The sequence below is a fragment of the Gymnoscopelus microlampas genome, assembly GCF_963454915.1.
Source record: "Gymnoscopelus microlampas genome assembly, chromosome: 11".
In the NCBI taxonomy this organism is placed as follows: domain Eukaryota; kingdom Metazoa; phylum Chordata; class Actinopteri; order Myctophiformes; family Myctophidae; genus Gymnoscopelus; species Gymnoscopelus microlampas.
In genome coordinates, this window is record NC_139948.1 from 5,394,982 (window position 1) to 5,412,494 (window position 17,513).

A 17,513-nucleotide genomic window follows, 5' to 3' on the forward strand; every position below is an offset into this window, starting at 1 on the left:
TCTTCTCCCTGACACCCCATCCCGGTGCCGCTGCAGACACAAAGTATGCATGTGACCTTGAAGTATTAACCCATTCAATCCGGGAACGCATCTCTGCCATTTTAGGTTTCTTTGGCTGTTCAAAAATAGCTTAGTTACACAAGCTCGTAGCTACGAGCTTGTGTAACTATCTGCTATTTTTGAAAAATCGTGAAAATGTGTGCAAAGCTTTGAATATGTATCTTTTTTAAAGCGAACATTTGTAACTCAAATATTTGCTTCTGGGCGGTCCCTGGAACAAAATTAATATTTTACAAATGTTCGCTTTAAACAATGTATGTATATTCAAAGATGTGCACACATTTTCACGATTTTTCTAAAATAGCAGATCTACAAGCTTGTAGCGCGGCTCTCGGCGCCGCGCTACGAGCTTGTAGATCTGCTATTCTTGAATAGCCCAAAGAAATCAAAAGAATTACACGCATGCGTTCCCGGTCTGGAAGGGTTAAGAGAACCAAAAGTCTGGCGCATCTCGCTCCTTGCTTTAACTCTGCCTTCTTGACGGTGATCGATGCGCTGATCTCCTTCTGTATTATCCCCCTGCCCCCCCCCCCCCCCCTTGTTTTCTCTCCTTCCTTCCTATCACCCTCCTCACTCATTTAATCCATTAAGACCTGAGGCCGATTCCACAAATGTCTTCTAAATCCTAACAGTTTTATGTTGCTGTAATCGGGGGATGCTCAAACGTTTTCATGTCAAGGACCACCCCAAAATGACATGTATTTGGCCGCAGACTCCCATCTCAAAACATGTTGTTCCAGGGACCCCCGCAGAAGCTAATGTTTCGCTTTCAATTTTCGCGATTTTTTTCAAAAATAGCAGATCTTTCAAAAATAGCAGATCTACAAACTCGTAGCGCGACACGAAGTGGGGCCTTTGAATTATTTTCCATAAATCAGTGCTAATGAACAGCCTTTACCCTAAAACCTCCTAACTCCACTTTTTGTTTCATTTCCTGAAAAATGAACATTTTGGAGGTAGCTGGTTTTTGCCGGACAGCAGAGATATATGCTATTTTTGAATAGCCGAAGTACGCTTTTTTTAGCTAAACATCTAAAATGACACCGATGCTTTCCCGGTCTGAATGGGTTAAACAAAACCAAACCAAAAAAAAACTGCCAGAGACGAGCCCAAAACAATTGGCTAATAAAGGATTCTTTCCCCCCTCTCTCCACCCTTTTATCTCAAATAGGATAATCCTCCTCGCCTCGTGTGTAAGCAAACTGAATCAGCCTGATTTATTGGAACACCCTTCTTGGTTTGTTTACACTGTGTGCTGCCGCTGCGGTCTTTGTATTAAGCCATTTAAACCGGGAACGCATCTGTGTAACCACTTAAACTAGGGTTGTCCGATATTGTCTTTTTTACCGATAACCGATATACCGATATTGTCCAACTCTTAATTACCGATACCGATATCAACCGATACCGATATATGCGGGGATTATTGTGATTAGGGTAAGCTCAAATTTCATATCACACACACCATATACAGTAAGAACTCCTGTAACTTATTTATAAACCCAAAAAAAAAAAAAAAAAAAAACCCTTTTTTTTTTTTTTTTCAAAAACCGATACCGATATTTTCCCGATATCAATTTTTATGCTAATATCGGCCGATAATATCGGGAGGCCGATAATATCGGACATCCCTAACTTAAACCATTATTTTATACTTTGGGCTATTCAAAAATAGCAGATCTACAAGCTCGTAGCGCGGCACCGAGTGCCGCGCTACGAGCTTGTAGATCTGCTATTTTTGAAAAATCGTGAAACATTTTTCGCAAATCTATACTATATTTGAGCGAACATTTGTAACTCAAATTTTTGTATCTGGGGATTCTACAAATGTCTTCTAAATCCTAATTATTATTATTATTTTTTTTACATATGTTGTGGTTCTCAAACTTTTCATGTCAAGGACCCCCAAAATGATTTGTATTTGTCCACGGACCCCCCCATCTCAAAACATGTTGTTCCAGGGACCCCCCAGAAGCAAAGATTTGAGTAAAAAAAAAAAATACATTCAAAGATTTGCACACATTTTCACGATTTTATTTAAAAACAAATAGCAGATCTACAAGCTCATAGCGCGGCACTCAGTGCCGTGCTATGAGCTTGTATATCTGCTATTTTTGAATTGCCAAAGAAACCTCAAAATGACACACAGATGTGTTCCCGGTCTTAATGGGTTAAAACTGTTCCGGGTGGGGGGAATTGATGGCTTTAACACCTATATAGATTTTTTTTATGAGCAGACGACGTATATTGTCTGGTTCAGACAACTGCTGATTTCTTGTGGTTGGACTGGTAATGTTTTCTAAAGGGAGTGTACAAACGGTAAGCCGTAAACTAACCAGGAACTCTGATGTACGAGTACTTATTCATCGCTATAGGGCGCTGACCAGGGTGTCCCAAGAAAAGTCGGACATTATTGGCTGTTGTACTATTAACCCCTTCAATCCGGGAACTCATTCAGTGCCAATGAAATAAAAAAAATAATTGCGAACTGTGCCAGCAATTTTCCAATTTCCTTATACCTTTTTCAAGTAGTCACAGAATATTTGTCTCAAGTATAATCGATCCCCTGATGGGTGCTAATCACTGAGGGTTGCACTGTGTGGTTTCACAAATGTCAACAAGGTCATTGGACCGTGTTGACATTAATTGTCTGCCTTTTGGAAATAACATTGAAAAATACATAGTAAAAAAAAAATGCTCAGGAGTCGAGATACAGCCTTTTTCAGTAATACGTTAAACAAGAAGTGAATGGAGCAGAAAATCTTCAAATGATGATATCTTGGGTCCTGTTTTTTTCCAAAACACATCAAACACGTCATTGGCACGTTGCGCCATTGCGGTAAAATACATGAAACACGTCAATGGCACTCAATGAGTTAATCAGAATCAGTCTCATCGCAGATAAAAAAAAAATATATATATTCTTGTATACACAGTAAAATACTCACTCTGAGGTTGCACACATGTAACCAAATGAACCCGTAAGTTGCTTTGGTGTGGACTGGCCTTAAAACGGTTTTGTTGCAAGGAGTTGCAACTAGTTGCATCGGTGAGGACAGGCCTGTAGAGATGGATACACGTACAGACTCAGAGTTAGCAATGGATACATTTGGTTTTCTTTGCTTTCGGTAAAAGATATACAAGTAACATCAATGAACAGTGAGGACAACAGGGCACGTTAATTTTTAAGCCTTAGTCGCATGCAATGCTTCATTGAGGTCAGACTTTTGTTCAAGGCCATTTCTCTAGAGTGTTTTGCAAGATTTCATACCTTTCATTATGATTATAAAATGACAAGCATATTTCCATAATAATTGCTTGCTCATTCTTTTTTTGTTTGTTGCCATGTTTAATGTTGACCTTGTCTGCGAGCATTGTAACGAGGCCTCCGGCATTCAATGTAAAAAAATAACCTTGTGGGCCACTCTTCAGTCGAAAACCTAGAATGAACTTCCTCAACAGTTTATTAACCCATTGCGCCCGGGAACGCATCTGTGTAGCCACTTAAACCATTGTTGTATACTTTGCCTATTCTATAAAATAGCAGATCTACAAGCTCATCTGCTATTTTTGAGAAATCCTGAAAAACGTGTGCAAATCTTTGAATATATATATATTTTAACATTTTAACTCAAATCTTTGCTTCTGGGGGATTCTACACATGTTTTCTAACAGTTTTTTGAAAAAAACTTATGACGCTATGCTATAGTGGTTCTCAAACTTTGTTCATGCTAAGGACCCCCCCCAAAATGATATGTATTTGGCCGTGGACCCCCATCTCAAAATATTTTGTTCCAGGGACCCCCCCCAGAAGTTGTAACACGAGTTAAAAATGTTCGCTTTAAAACTATGTATAATCAAAGATTTGCACACATTTTCACGATTAAAAAATAAATAAATAGCAGACCTACAAGCTCATAGCGCGGCACTCGGTGCCGCGCTATGAGCTTGTAGATCTGCTATTTTTGAATAGCCAAAGAAATCTTAAAATGACACCCGATGCGTTCCCGGTCTTAATGGGTTAAAGCTACTCTCTCTTGATATTAGCTTTTTTGTCTTGAGCTTACAGGCATTTGAGTATTGTTTTGCCATTACTTGTTTTTCTTCCTGCGGAAACATATTAGATTCCCCCCCGGTAGAGATGACCGCCCAACGAATCACATAAATGTTTGAGTTTTGATAAAACATTCATCACAGCTGTTAATGTACACAGTAGCGGCAATGTCTTGTCCAGTGCCCCCTGCCCCTCCCATTCGTTCACTCCGGAATGGTCAAATTGCGACGAGACTTACTCATTTTTGCACGATCCTATACGACGGAGAACGTTCCCCGGAGGGAAACAAAAATGCTGCGGTCTGAATTTGCCCTGTAGACACTGGGCCACACACTGAATGATGAAGTCTAAATAATGCACTATTCCCTTCAAGGTAGTACTTCGTATAGCACCCAACTAAGGTGAAAAGAGTTATCAAAATCGCCCCCCCCCCCTCACCAAAGATCCACTTCTGACACATTTGTATGTATGTCTGCACACACGCACACACACACACACCACCAGACAGAAATTTTGTGACATATTGTGGCCTCTGCTCAATAATGTGTCAGGGTGTGAGATATAGGGGCCATACTGTGCTTCTCTTCTTCTGAAACATTCATCTTTCATTTTGTTCTCCTTTTTCCCCCCCCCACGTTTGAACTGTATTGAACTGTCGGACCTGGTGAGTGTGTGTGTGTGACCTCAACCTGCCTCACTTCACCCTGGTTTGCTGGCGGCTTGCCTGCTTTGCGTCGGCCCAGGCTGTTTGTGTGCGCGTGTGTGTCTGTGGTCCCTGGTCATGAGCAATGTTAATTGTGTCGAAGACTGACGAAGAATGATCGTCGACTACTTTTTTTCACTGACAACAACTAATACAAACTAAGCTATGATGACTAAAACTATGACTAAATATATTGACAATACCGTCAACGAATACAAGCTAGATGAAAATGTTGTGGAGGCCTAGTGGAGAAGAGATCCAGTAGAATTAAGACACGCCATTTTGTGCTTGGTTGCGCGCGGGTGTCGCGCTCCGAAAACAACCGATCTACAAGCTCCCGACGCGTTGGGAGCTTGTAGATTGGCTATTTTCGGCACACAGCTAAGTCTAAATCAGGCATTACGACGCCATTAAGGCTTGCCAAAATACTTATTTTTTTCCTAAATCAACTGTAGATTTAGTCGACTAAAACTAAAACATTTCAGATGACCAAAATATGACAAAAACCTAAAATGGAACTTCATTCCAGTATGCAAAATACTATGACTAAAACCCAATTAAACAAATGCTGTCAAAAATAACACATGTGTGCATGCGTGCGTGCACACACGCGTCTGTGTGTGGTCAGTCAACTGCCTTCCCTTTCGGGTGATTTTGTGTATTTGTAATTCCATACATGCTGCTGGGTTACGCCGTTGATCAGAGGCGTCTACCCACAGCAGCAGATGCTGTTGTTTTTCATTGTATGTGGATGGCCAAGCAATCAAATGAAATATGCCACATTTCTCTGCACTCAAACGTTCATGCTTATGCACTAATAGGTGCGTGGCAGGCGAAACCATGAGTTTTTTTTGATCTGCAACACAACGTTGTGTTGCAGATCAAACTCTTTCATAGATTGTCACGGCTTCATAGACATGTGTAGTGTTGTGTTGGATTCATGTTAATGTGCATTTTCAGACAGTTAACCACTTAAACCCTCTTAGAAAACGTGTACTTGGTCTGCTCTTTTTTCCCTGTACACCAAACCTGATCCACTCAGAATCGGGATGCTTTGGTTTAAGTGGTTAATGTAATAGCTTGTAGATCTGCTATTTTTGAAAAAATCGTGAACATGTGTCAAATCTTTGAATACATATACGTATTTTTAAAGCAAACAATTTTAACTCAAATCTTTGCTTCTGGGGGGGTCCCTGGAACAAAACGTTTTGAGATGAGGGTTCGCGGCCAAATACATATGATTTTGGGGGTCCTTGAGAACCACTGATATAGAAACATACCGGTACGTTTAAAAAAAACAACAACCCGGATTTAGAAGACATTTGTAGAATCCCCAGAAGCAAATATTTGAGTTACAAATGTTAGCTTTTAAAAAAAAGAAATATTTATTCAAAGATTTGCACACATTGTTAAGATTCATCAAAAAATAGCAGATCTACAAGCTCGTAGCGCGGTATGAGCTTGTAGATCTGCTAATTTTTGAATAGCCAAATAAATCAAACAATGACAGATGCGTTCCCCGTCTTAATGGGATAATAATGTCAGAGAAAGAGAGAGAGAAGGAGAGATAGTAAGAAGCAGAGAACCTGGGGGGCTCATGTCTTGTGATGTTGCATTGATGGATGGACTCTCTCCTGGGTGGGGGGGGGTACTCTTGTTGCGTGGCCTGCAGGATGGAACAACGTCCACAACAGCTTAAAAGCTTTACTACTACTCCTCCTCCTCCTCCTTTGTGACCTTAACTCGACCTGCTGGGTCACTCCCAGCAGTCTGGGCCACGTTATGCCGCGGCGTCGAGTACTCGTGTCGCGGTTCGTCCACGAGCATCGGTGGACACCTAGCCTTATCGCAGAGCTCCTAGGCATTGACCGGACTCTGATTCTAAACCAAGGGCCCAGCTTCCTGCTTTGAAATTGAGTCTATATAGGAAGTAAAAGTTCATATGAATGGCCTGTAGGTTCGCTGTTTTACCCGTGCTGGTGTCAGAAATATTTTTTTCTCAATGCAAGTGGTTGGGTTTTTGACAAACTTTAGACTTGATTTTATTACCTTTATACACATCCTACTATAATTCTAGTAACCCGTCTGTAGTGGTAGGTGAAGCTACCCGGTTCTCCTCAGTGGCTGGACCAATTGCTCTGATTTTGCACACAGCCATTGACCATTACCATCTGAACTTAACTGTGAAGCCCGTTTTTCAATTTCATCAAATCTCAGCTTCTTATTAGCGTTTATGTGTCAAACAATGTCGCCTCCCGGGTTGCCAGATCATGTGCGCATATCCCCCCACGGATGCGTCGACCGGGTATGGTCTAGTTGTCATAAATACTATATGCTTCCAGTCGCTAGTTTAAAGGTTTTATGACATTCATTTTCACTTTTTTTTATTTTCTATGTTTTTGTGGCGGTTTTATGACCTCAATTACACCCAAAAAATCTGAACTTTGAACATTCAGACAGGCAAAATCCCTCAACAGCGACACCCGCAGGCAAAGATTTCTTTTTTCATTGCAGTTGAAAAGGCTTTAGAAATGTGAGAGAAAAACACCTGCCATGGATCAATGGAGTGGATTTTTTTGTTAAAACTTTTTATACGCGTTTGAAGGACCATGACAAAGACTTTTAATGTGTGGTAAAACTGAATGTCATGAAACCTTAAAAGTCTTTTTTTCAATCATCATGGTATGCGTTTTGCTAAACTATGGTCCCATTTATTTTAAAATTGACAATAAAGTAGGGTATGCTCTAGGAGGGGGGCGGGATGATTTGATTGACAAGCTACACAACCAATAGCATTCATTCCCCGCCCCCCCGCTCTTGATTGACAAGCTACCCAACCAATAGCATGTATATAGCGATTGATTTCCGGTTGCTTTGTTAACCCTTTAAGACCTGAGGCCGCTTCTAAGAATTTTCTAAATCCTAACAGTTTTTTGAAAAAAAAATCAAAAAAATATTTTTTCACGATTTTTCAAAAATATCAGATATACAAGCTCATAGCGCGGCACTCGGTGCCGCGCTATGAGCTTGTATATCTGATATTTTTGAATAGCAAAAGAAATCTAAAGTGACACAGATGCGTTCCAGGTATTAATGGGTTAATATATATTAAAGATGGTGGATTTCAAATAGCTGAAAAATCGTCTTCATTTACGGTCTGTAGAAACCAATTGCGTCACTTTGTCCATTCATTTTTTTTTTACAGTCTATGGCCTAAACACGCCAAACACCTCGCTCCTATTGTCACGACTGGACGTGTGTTAGATTTCGTGTGAATCTCTTCAGCGCTGGCAGATTTCCCCAGCGGACGGGACGCTGCGCAGCGATCACTGTGCTTTTGTTCAGAGCGGGCCGACAGATTGTGGGTTATTTTTAGGTCCCGTAACAGCTGTCCCTTTTTGCAGATGACTAGACCTGCTCCGGCAGTAGTCCACTCCTGACAGCCACTAGGGCAACAAGCAGGGACACAGGGAGAGGTGACAAAAAAAAGGGGGAAAAAAAGAAAACAGCCTAACATCTTAGCCTAGTTTGTTCAGTGGTGGGGGAAAAAAAGTACTCAAATGTTTTACTTAAGTAAATGTATCGATACTGCAATTTAGAAGTACTCTGTTACAAGTAAAACGTCCGGAATTCAAAATTGACTTGAGTAAAAGTACAAACGCATTGGTATCAACATGTACTTAAAGTACCAAAAGTAAAAGTGCTAACATGTTTGAAAATGGCAGATCTACAAGCTCACAACGCGTCGCGATGCGAGTTTGTAGATCGGCTATTTTCAAATAGCCTAGGTGTAAAATAGGGCTGAAGTGGTTAATGTATGTTTTATTATGTGTTTGATTGATTGAATACTTCATTTGGTAGTTTGCAGACAAAACGCACCTGAAGGTACAGTTCAAATAACGAACCCTAACTAAATAGGATCCTCTTGTACTCAATTCATGCAATAATTTATATCGGCAAAGTAACTAGTAACTAAAGTTTTCAAATCATTTTAGTAGAGTAAAAATACAATATTTGCCTCTGAGATGTAGTGGAGTAGAAGTAAAAGTGCCGACAATCGGAAATACTCCAGTAGAGTAAAAATACCTCAACATTGTACTTAAGTACGATACTTGAGTACACGTACTTAGTCACTTTACACCACTGAGTTCATTCTTTCAGAAAGACACTTCTTCCATCAATAACTTTACCGGGCCATTATTTGCATGTGTATATTCGCACTGTCATGGTGGGTTTCTTGGATGGAACGCTGCTGTCTACGGGAGGCCTTACATATTTGCTCTTCATTTACTGGCTCGCTGTCACAACACGACTTACGCAATCTCGGCGAGGTGTCACGCGGCATGAGGGCATATCCAAGAGGCACTTTTGGAGCCTGAAGAAAGAAAAAAAAACGGGCTTTAAAAGTGTTAAATGAGGCAATAGAAGTTGTGGTTTGTTGGCGGAATAACGTCTCCTGGGAGAAAGCACTGCAAAGCAGAACGCCCGCAACACCATATTAACCCATGTTGGGCGGAAAGCCCTATTTGTAACTATACCTTTCAGGACGGGAACCCCTTTTCGGGTTCCTGTTGCTATGTACAGTATATAGCATACACCTTCACTTAATGCGGCCCACAGGTTAATATCGGATTACTGATATATTATTGATTTCAGCTGTTAGAATTCCAAACATGCAAACATGACCCGCTTTAATTACTTCAGGCTATATTATAGTAGCTTAACACTTAACCTGCCTGAGTTATTTCAGATTTTTTGCAGTTGTCTGCCAGAGATTTTTCATTGAAATTAAAAAAGTACTCAGGAGCCGAGATACAGAATTTTTAAGTTTTAAGTTAACAAGGAAGTGGATAGGAGTCTAGATCTTCGAAAAATCATATCTCCTTGGTTCAAAAAAAAAAAAAAAAACTTGGCAGGCAAGTGATGGATTCTAAAGAACGCATATATGCGTTATTGGCAGAAAATGAGTTGATGACTAGTATTAACATTTTATTGTCTTTTTTTATGTCCACTGTATTTGTATTCAACTTCATAAAGTTAACATAAGTATAACTAAATGCATTTGAAATAAAAATGTTACTTTTCAGGATTCCAATAAAAACATAGCAAAAAATAATAATTCAGGATTCCAATAAAAAAATAGCAAAAATAGCAGATCTACAAGCTCAAAACGCAACGCACAGCAACGCGTTTTGAGCTTGCATTTTTGCACGTGTTTTGTGACATAGAATGACAGAAGTAGAGCATTAATTACGGAAAAAAAGTTAAAATACAGCTATAAGAGGGTTCTGCCCGACAGTATAATGCAATGTGGCCCTCTGGAGTGAGTGTGGAAATATAGTGGCCCTCTCCATCATCAAAGTTGCATCACCCCTGGTATATAGCAACATACATTTATTGTCCTTTTTTAATTCATACTTTTTCAGAAAACTTCAGGTCAGGATTTAGAAGGCGTTTTTAAGAGCCAACCTCAGGTCTGAATGGGTTAACCCATTAAGACCTGGAACTAAAAAGCATTATTTTACACTTTGGCTATTCAAAAATAGCAGCTATACAAGCTCGTAGCGCGGCACTCGGTGCCGCGCTACGAGCTTGTAGATCTGCTATTTTTGAAAAATCTTGAAAATGTGTGCAAATCTTTGAATATATATATTCTTTTAAAGCAAACGTTAACTCAAATCTTTGCTTCTGTGGGGTCCCTGGAACAAAATATTTTGAGATGGGAGTCCGCGGCCAAATTCATATCATTTTGGGGGTTTGACATGAAAAAGCTTGAGCACCACTGATATAGAAACGTAGGTTTTTCAGAAAACTGTTGGGATTTAGAAGACATTTTGCAGAATCGGAACCTCAGGCCTCAATGGGTTAAACAGAAGTCTCGAGGTGCTACGGCTAAACAATATCATGAATGGGAGAAAACAAGCCAGCCCACACAATAAATGTCCTTTTTTCACATCGTTTATTTACCTCTCCACCGCGGACAGAGCAACGTGCGAATAACGTCTCCTCCCAGCCTCTTCCTCATGTAGAAATCCTACAAAAGGCCTGGCCATTCCCTCATTTGGAGAAAACGTACCATCACGACATGACAGTGGCGGAAGAAGTACTAAAGATATTTTACTTAAGTGAAAGTAGCAATGCCACAATATAAAAAATACTCTGTTGGAAGTAAAAGGCCTGTGTTCAAAATGTTACTTGAGTAAAGGTACAAAAGTATTGGCAAAAAATATACTTAAAGTACTAAAATGTTTGAAAATAGCCGATCTACAAGCTCACAACGTGTCGCGATGCGACACGTTGTGAGCTTGTAGATCGGCTATTTTCAAATAGGTTATGTATGAAATAGGGATGAAGTGGTTAATGTATGTTTTTCTAATGTAATAATTTACATCTGCAAAGTAACTAGTAACTAAAGTTTTCAAATAATTGTAGTGGAGTAAAAATACAATATTTACCTCTGAGATAAATATTGGAATAGAAAACACTCCTGTAAAGTAAAACAAAAATACCTCAAATTGTACTTAAGTACGGCACTTGAGTAAATGTATTTACACCACTGCAACCTTTTAGATTTCTTTGGCTATTCAAAAATAGCAGATCTACAAGCTCATAGCGCGACACCGAGTGCCGCGATATGAGCTTGTAGATCTGCTATTTTTGAAAAATCGTGAAAAACGTGTGCAAATCTTTGAGTATGTGTATATATATATATATATATATATATATATATATATATATATATATATATATATATATATATATATATATATATATATATATATATATATATATATATATATAAGTTTTAAAGCGAACATTTGTAACTCAAATCTTATTGCGTCTAGGGGATTCTACAAATGTCTTCTAAATCCTCTCTCTCTCTCTCTCTCTCTCTCTCTGTATGTACAGTATGTCTGTGCGTCACCAGGCCACTCTGTGCCTTCTGTTACATCCGTTTCACATGGGGCAACTTGTGAAACGGTTCGACAACGGACGCGTGCCAACACTTTTCGCCGTATCCAATGCAGCAAACGCCGCCCACGGTGTGCACGCATGCGTTTGTCTGGCTCATCTCCCATAGCCCCGGCGGGACGCATCTCCTATATAACCTGCTGCGATTGTCTAGTTCCTGTCCCATAGCCTGAGACCTATTTCCCATCACCTGGAGGGATGATTGCTTTGTGATTACACAATATATGACATAGTTGTCATTGATTGTCTCCGCCAGGCCGAAGGCATGGCGAGAGAGTATGTTTTACCCTCCGTCCGTCCGTCCGTCCGTCCGTCCGTCCGTCCGTGTGTCCCTCCTGTCTGTGTGTTAGCAGCTATTCTCCGGCACCGTTGGCCTGTTCGCTCCAAAACTGTGCACACACACTCCCTGGATGCCAATTCAGAACCTCTGCCCCAATGTTTTCACATGGGCCTGTTATAGCGCCACCAGGAGGCCGATTTGTGCATTTTTACATTACTCCTACAGATTTTATCCAAACGTCATGCAAATCGGTACACAGTATCTCTATAGTCATGTGATCAACAAGGATCCGTCTGATTTCCCATATTCCATCCTCATTGGCTAAGGTTGGCTTCCAAAGTTTGCAGGATTGGTCCGTTTTGAACAAAAAGCCTCAAACCATGAACGCAGTGTGCGATTTCCGTGAAATTTCACACGCACATTCCCACTAGGCCGAGGAAGAAATGCCACCCTTTTCACATTGGCCTGTTATAGCGCCACCAGCAGGTCTAATTTAGCAAGACACATTTTTGGAACAAAATGCCTCAAATCATGAATGCAGTGTCCGATTGCCGTGAAAAGCCTAAGAATAAATGGCACCCTTTTCACATTGGCCTATTATAGCGCCACCAGGAGGCCACAATAACGTACCTGACCTGGCGGAGACCTGTGCTCCGAGGAGCACTTTTTCTAGTTCACTGATGGATTTGAAACATAATTTAATAATTGAGGTTCTTTTACCAATTATTTGGGGGGCCACTTGTAATACCTTCACGGCCCACCAGTTGAGAATCGCCGCATCATGAAGTCCATCAACCTCGTGTTTAAGACATCAGAGCCTCTATTGATCTCGAGGTTTCTTATTCATTGAAACGGACTAATTACTCCATAATGATGAGCACACAGACACACACACACACACACACACACGCACACGCACACGCACACGCACACGCACACACACACCAACAGTCTTGTTCTGGGGGAGCGTGACAGCCATGATCTTCATCCCGCTCCATGGAAGAAAGGGGGGAGAAAAAAAAAGCTCTTAAGAAGATCAATTGGTGGAAATTTGATCTGCCACTGATTAATTCTGCTGTCTGGTGGGGCCTGGCGGGCGGGCTTTCTCTCTTAATCCATTAAGACCGGGAACACAAATTTATTTTGTCTATCCAAACATAGCAGATATACAAGCTCACAGCACGGCACTTGGTGAGCGTGTAGATCTGCAATTCTTTTGAAACATTTTGAAAATGTGTGCAAATCTTTGAATATCTATATTTTTAAAGCAAACTTTTGTGACTCACATTTTTGCTCCTGGGGGGGGGGGGTCCCTGGAACAACATATGTTCAGCCCTGGAGGTCCTTGACATGAAAAAGGTTTGAGAACCACTGCTATTATAGCATTAAAAAAAATCTGTTAGGATTCAGAAGACATTTGTAGAATCCCCAGAAGCAAAGATTTGATGTTTGTTTTAAAAACAAATTGTAGATCTGCTATTTTTGAATAGCCAAAGAAATGTAAAAATGACACTGACGAGTTCCCGGTCTTAATGGGTTAAGAACTTACGCACATTATCCGTGCATGTTGAATGAGGGGGGTCTTGTGTCCGGAGACGGGGGCTTTTGTGTGGCATATCTTATCTGTGAGCTTCACTATGGTCACTGGAGGAGGTTGTAAAGGCTGTTGCATAACTGGCCATTCTACGCTCCACCTACTGTAGACTCCACCCAGACCGGGAACCCATCTGTGTGTCATTTTAAGATTTCTTTGGGCTATTCAAAAAATAGCAGATCTTCAAGCTCACAGCGCGGCACCGAGTGCCGCGCTGTGAGCTTGTAGATCTGCTATTTATTTATTTTTATCGCGAAAATGTGAGCAAATCTTTGAATATATACTCTTTTAAAGTGAACATTTGTAACTCAAATATTTGCTTCTGGGGGTCCTTGGAACAGCATATTTTGAGATGGGGGGGGGGTCCACGGCCAAATACATACAATTTGGGGGTCCTTGATATGGAAAAAGGTTTGAAAACCACTGATATTATAGCAACATAATAAAATTTAAAAAAAAAACTGTTAGGATTTATAAGACATTTGTAGAATCCCCAAAAGCACAGATTTGAGTTACAAATGTTCGCTTCAAAAATATATATATATATCAAAGATTTGCACAAACTTGCACGATTTTAAAAACAAATAGCAGATCTACAAGCTCACTCTGTGCCACACTATGAGATTGTTGTTTTTGAATAGCCCAAATAAATCTAAAAATGACACACAGATGCGTTCCCGGTCTTTATGGGTTAACCCTGGTGTCCTTTGGGGCACATTTTATGAAACTTTTATCAAAACATATGAAAGTATGTAGGGCTTTGGTAATTTTTTTCTTTTGTGTGAGTGTCGGGGGCAGATACACGTGACTGAAACTAATGTTCAGAGAAGTTGTCAAAAAACACATGTGGAATGGCCATTTTGAACAATATACACTGCTATACCGTAAAAAGTTGAAAAAAGTACAGAGCTGTAACTCCCAAGAGTGTACAGATGTCTGGCCAAATGCATACCAAAACTAAGTGTCCTGGAGAATCCCTGGCTTAAAGTGATGTTTTAATATCACAACTGATGGCCTTTTTAAAGCTTCCCCGGTTTAAGCACAACAGTGGGACATTCTGTGTGGACACTCCAGTCCGGTCCCCTGCAGGAACACTCCCCAGTCCCCCTTCAGACCTCAATTAAACATCTCGTGTCCTTGATGGTCCCCCGGTGAGTTATTACATAGAATGTCACTTGTTAACCCTTTAAGACTGGGAACGCATCGGTGTCATTTTTAGCTTTCTTTCGCTATTCAACAAATAGCAGATCTACATGCTCGCACTCGGTGCCGCGCTATGAGCTTGTAGATCTGCTATTTTTTTATTGGAAAGAAATCGTGAAAATGCGTTCAAATCTTTGAATTATATGTATACAATTTTAACTCAAATCCTTGCTTCTGGGGATCCCCGGAAAACAAAATGTTTTCAAATACATGTCATTTTGGGAGGTTCTTGACATGAAAAAGTTTAAGAACCGCTGATATATAACATTTTTCTAAACGTTTTTTGGATTTAGAAGACATTTGTAGAATCCCCAAAAGCAAATATTTGAGTTAAACACTCGCTTTAAAAAAAGATATATACATATTCAAAGATTTACCATAGTAAATCGATTTCCCATCACCCTCGCCACTAGACAATCGCAGCAGGTTATATAGGAGTTTTTCCAAAAATAGCAGATCTACTCTACAAGCTCATAGCACGGCACTCAGTGCTGCACTATGAGCTTGTATATCTGCTATTTTTGAATAGCCAAAGGAATCTAAACATGACACTCAGATGCTTTACCGGTCTAACTGGGTTAAACACCACAGGGACTTAATTGCAATGCATTGTCGAGCAGCCGGTGGCCCAACAGTCTACCCTGCTGGAGGGGATTCTGAATGAACCTCCAGAATTTAAATGCCTCGACTAATTTTTCTCCTCACTGGGGGTGGCGAAGGTGATGGGAAATCGATGCACTCCATATCTGCTCTGAAGCATCCTTCTTTTATCTGTTGCTTATGTTTGCATTGGCTGCCGTTTAGCCACGTGTAGATGTTTAACCCATTAAGACCTGGAACGCATCTGTGTCACTTTAGCTTTCTTTGGCTATACAAAAATAGCAGATCTACAAGCTCATAGCGCGGCACCAAGTGCCGCGCTATGAGCTTGTAGATCTGCTATTTTTGAAAAATCTTAAACTTTTTTTTTTTTTTTTTTCAAAAAATGATAAGATTTAGATTTTTTTTAATTATCGCCGCAGGTCTTAAAGGGTTAAATGAAATGCGGTGCCCCCAGGAGACTAGAGCCCGACTGGTGCCGGGTTTGTTGGGGTCCTAGACCACCGATTAACAATGTTTTGACCCTTATTTTATCACAAAGTCCAAACATTTTCCCGAACGTCTAATTTTATCAAAAAGTCCAACATCTTCTAATTAATAAAAAACATCAAATAAACAATTTGATACAGTTTCTATCTAGAAAGTGAGCGTAACGTCACCCCATTGAAAGCAATAACGAAAACCTCTCAAGGATGGCACCACCTCTCCATTGGACGGTTCATCAAGCCATTATATGAGAACATTTTATAACATTTTATGAATGAAACAATTACAAAAATAACTTTTTGATAGATCAAATAATATGTATGCATATTAAACATCAATATATGAAAATAACATGTAACTTTATACAGTGAACAAGCAAACGGGTACATATAATTTACTTTATTTTATTTAACCACTTAAATAAAATAAAAAAAATAAAAATTTTCTTTCCTATACATTTGACACATTGTGAGCTTGTAGATCTGGTATTTTCATTTAATGTAATTATTTATTCATAGATGGCACTTTTTGATCATCTTTGAAAACTTTTGAAAATGTTCCGCCTATAATAGGGACGCCAGGTTGAAACTTGTTTAAAATGGCGACACATCGACTACATTTCTGCCAATACCAATGCCATCAAAAAGGCCACATCATTAACAATGACCGGCCTAACTGATAGGCCACACGCAAAGTAGTGAGTGGATGGCAATACACCAGAACCTTTCTGAGCTGATGTAAAGTCCTGCTTGATTAATTTTCTTTTCTTTTCTTTGAATGTTGCTGCCCACCCTCATGCCCACCCTGTACCAACAGAATCAATTCAGAGAGCAAGCTGTTGCTCATAAATTAATTATGGCATAAATCAATGACCAGTCCAGAAAGGAATTCCATTGACCTTGGGTAAAAGTACGTTATAGCAGCTCCTAGTCACATTTCATATTTAGTAAGGCCACATTATGTCATCATGCATCATTCCATTGCTATTTTTTTGACTACCGTATATGTCCAAATAGTAGCCCGGGTGTTTAATACGCAAAATCGATTTGGACCCCAGGCGTTTAAAAGGAACCAGGCAGCTATTTGCAGCAGGTTTTTATTTATTTTTGCACCGGCCTGCACCGGGCCATCATTTGGTTACAGTTCCAATTAGGCTGAAGAAACTGCGCCCTGGCGCTGGTTGACAATTGTTATTCCCAGGATTCCTGCGGATCTTCCCAGGATTTCTGCGGATTCTAACTCTTTGACTGCGGTTGACTCGATAACGCGTCAATTGCTAGTTGGCCGTCGACGCGTTAGACGCGCGTTCATTGTTTAATTTATGATCGCGCTATTCTGCTTATTTTTCAATCTAGCTTTCGAGTTCCACTTACTTCACCCACACCTGCATCCGGTTTTATGACGCAGATTCCGTTTCCGGTTTTCATTTTTTTTCCCCGGTCATTTTCGTCCAGAATAGGGAAACACACGGTTTTTCACACGGTATAAAAAACGAACGGATAGGTCCACTTCTATAATCTATAGGCTGGGTGAGTGAGTCAGCGAGCTGATCAAGCTGTCT